Genomic DNA, 2859 nt, shown 5'->3' with positions numbered 1-2859 from the left:
CTAATGCATGAAAATCCTAACCTCAAAAAAATCACCCGTTAGCAAATTAAGCACAACGTTAACAAAAATTATACAACCACTCTTGAAATGTGTTCAAAAGAATAGAAAGAATTTTGTGTTTGTATTGCAGGTGCCGGAAAAGTGATAATATCTTGTCGCAGCGCATGTTTTCCTGCACAAAGTGGTCGATGCTTGCTTACCTCCGATTTTAATTTGTAAATTGTGGTATTTCAACGTTTTCAACTTAACATGTCGTGTTTAAAAGTGGTGCTTTCAATTGTATGTGGGCTGGTGTTGCTGTTTGAGAACTGTGAAGCTGTGGAAGCTTTTGACAAATCTCCAAAGGACCAAAAGGAAAAATCAACTAAGTTGCCGCCTTGTAAATCATGCACTGTGCTTGTGGAATCATTTAATTTGGTGAGTGCGTGGCAGTAATAACAAATTTGTGTCGTATTAATATAAACTTTGCTTACAGGGTTTGGAAAAAATAAGTCGCGGCAGGCATGCCGGTGGTGATGCAGCTTAATTTCCATATTTTCCATAAATGAAGTGGTGCTTTATCATGCGCGGAATGCACTTAAAGGCATGGTACGTCCTCAGAGTTTAAAGATTTGTCAATTCCAAATCAACACGGGCTTCATACCGGAACAAGAAACATTGATAACATTTTCCTCGAATGATCTCGATGATTTACCGGATGCCGATCAGGTTCCTCATGACTTTTAGGTTTCGCTGTCGTTGAGTTTCACGGATAACGAATTTCCGCCGAGTAGGAATCCTCCTTGGTTACCAGCAAAGCCCATAAGAAACGCACAACATATATTTAGTTCGCAATTAGAATTCGAGGAAATGGTGGATAATTTCGGCAAGTCCCTATAGTATTTCCGCCCATTTCAATTATTTATTTATTTTCCTTACAACAGTGACAAAACCTAGTTCGATCAACAAACCTACGCCTGTTAGGTCAGCTGCTTCCGTAGATAACGCCTATTTTACCAGATGCTACCGAAATAAAGCAAGAGGATGTACCTCGAATCCAACCTCAACCATCACCACCAATAGACATGCTCAATTTAAACCAGCCCCAACCCCAGCTGCCGGTGCAAGATCCACAAGCCACAACGAGTGTCGCTAGTTTCGATTTGCTTGGAGCATTCGGGGATGATAATTCATCTGGCATTGGCTCGGCTCCAATACCTGATATTTTAGGTAAGGATTCGGTAGATTCAAAAAAAGTCTTAGACTTTTAGGCGGCCATCCAAATTAATATTTGCTAAGTTCTGAATAGAGACCTACATTTCTATTTTAGAAATTAATGTACAACCAAGTTCAAATGTCAACCTTGATGATATCTTCGGCTCAGTTGCTTCATCGGCGCCGAAAATCAACCTGGAGTTTAATAGTTTTTCTGTAAACCAGCCGACACCAACTAGTGCAAACCAACCTGGTGTATTGGTGTGTGTCACGTCAGTCTCAGCAAAATAGTCTTGCATCAACAACCAGAGCTCAGTACGTCATAGTTATTTTTCTTCTCTGTTTTTGGAAGCTAGTGCAATGAGGTATAGTTTTAATAAACATTTATTCGATTTGAAATTTTTACTACTATAGTCTTTATTTTGCAGTATATTATATACATATATTTGCAGTATATTATATTTTCATTGATCCGCTTAGTTAAGTTTAACTATAACGAAGCAAAATGATGTGTAAAACTAAGTAATTGCTTTTAAATCTAAGTAAAAAAACATACATTTTAAATGACAATTATTAAAAAGATACATGCATACATATATACGTTAAGAACATAAATATATATAGGATATAAAATTAATCTCTTTGTCAACTTAATTGCGGCCCTGAAAAGGGCCTCTTGTTGATTGGTATATATGTATTTATCTAAGCATAAAATTTTAATCTCTTTGTTAATTAATTGGCGGCCCTGAAAAGGGCCTTTGTATAAATCATATTACTTGCCTGCAAATAAATAAGTTTATATTTGTATAAAAGACGCTTGATGATTTTTTAAAACTAGGGACTTACGTAGCATGCAAGTATTTTAATTTTAGGAGTCTGAAATACTGAGATCAGTGCGTGTGAAATGCGGACATTGATTCATGCTGCAAGTAAAGAACGGTTAATTTCTACAAATTTAAAAACGCTTTAGTTCAAAACTTACCACATGTTTGGTATTTTATGCAATACTTACGGTTCTATAATGGTACCATATGGATCGATCTAGGTCAGAGTTTTTTTGGCTTTTCTTTTTCTTTTGTGGGCATTTTCAACGAGTTCTTTATTTAATTTTCGTATTTTGAAGAACATTCTTGCCCTGAAAAATAATTTTTTTACTTTAATGTCGCATTGAATTGTTGCAGCATGCTCAATGTGAGTTTTTACAAAATCATTTGTAATGAGCAAGCCATCTTCGTTCAATGCCTTAAAGACTGACTCAAGACTTCGCATATGGACCATCATAGAGGAGCTTGGTGGGGATAACCCACCCTCATTAAGGTGATCCGCCCAGGAGAATGAATGGTCGTCATTGCTCCTGAACGACGTGCTGGGAATGTCATCCTGCAGCTTGTGGCAAATATATCCCGCTAAATGCTCGAGTCCGTCTAGCTCCAAATCCTCGAATTCCGCTTCTTCAACCGGCCACAGTTCTGCATTAGAGCTTAAGTTTTTCAGCAAAATACCTGTAAATATGGTGAAATATATATGTGCGATTATTAATAAAATATATTTTTATATTTAAGCCGAATGAAATAGATAAAAAATTATTTTGAATTACTTGTAAGCGGAGGCTGCGTGATTTCTATGTCAGGCGTATCATCCTCTTCTACATTAGCAGAATCGGAT

General features: G+C 36.8%; 2 long non-coding RNA genes across 3 annotated transcripts; one reads left to right on the top strand and one right to left on the bottom strand.

Moving 5' to 3' along the window:
- Positions 1-923: 923 nt before the first annotated feature.
- Positions 924-1857, top strand: LOC118756091. 2 transcript variants are annotated; one of them, XR_004995098.1, is made up of 3 exons: positions 924-1209; positions 1310-1559; positions 1623-1857. It is a non-coding gene; the product is annotated as an uncharacterized LOC118756091 (long non-coding RNA). The 2 variants fall into 2 exon arrangements; XR_004995097.1 differs by lacking the exon at positions 1623-1857 and having other exon boundaries at positions 1310-1599.
- Positions 1858-1866: 9 nt separating this feature from the next.
- Positions 1867-2859, bottom strand: LOC118756092. Its single transcript, XR_004995099.1, has 3 exons — positions 2792-2859; positions 2502-2696; positions 1867-2117 (listed from the first exon to the last, which is right to left on the bottom strand). It is a non-coding gene; the product is annotated as an uncharacterized LOC118756092 (long non-coding RNA).

The sequence above is a fragment of the Rhagoletis pomonella genome, unplaced genomic scaffold (assembly GCF_013731165.1).
Source record: "Rhagoletis pomonella isolate Grant_MI unplaced genomic scaffold, Rhpom_1.0 Rhpom_scaffold_08743, whole genome shotgun sequence".
Taxonomy (NCBI): domain Eukaryota; kingdom Metazoa; phylum Arthropoda; class Insecta; order Diptera; family Tephritidae; genus Rhagoletis; species Rhagoletis pomonella.
This window is presented reverse-complemented; position numbering and strand designations above follow the sequence as displayed.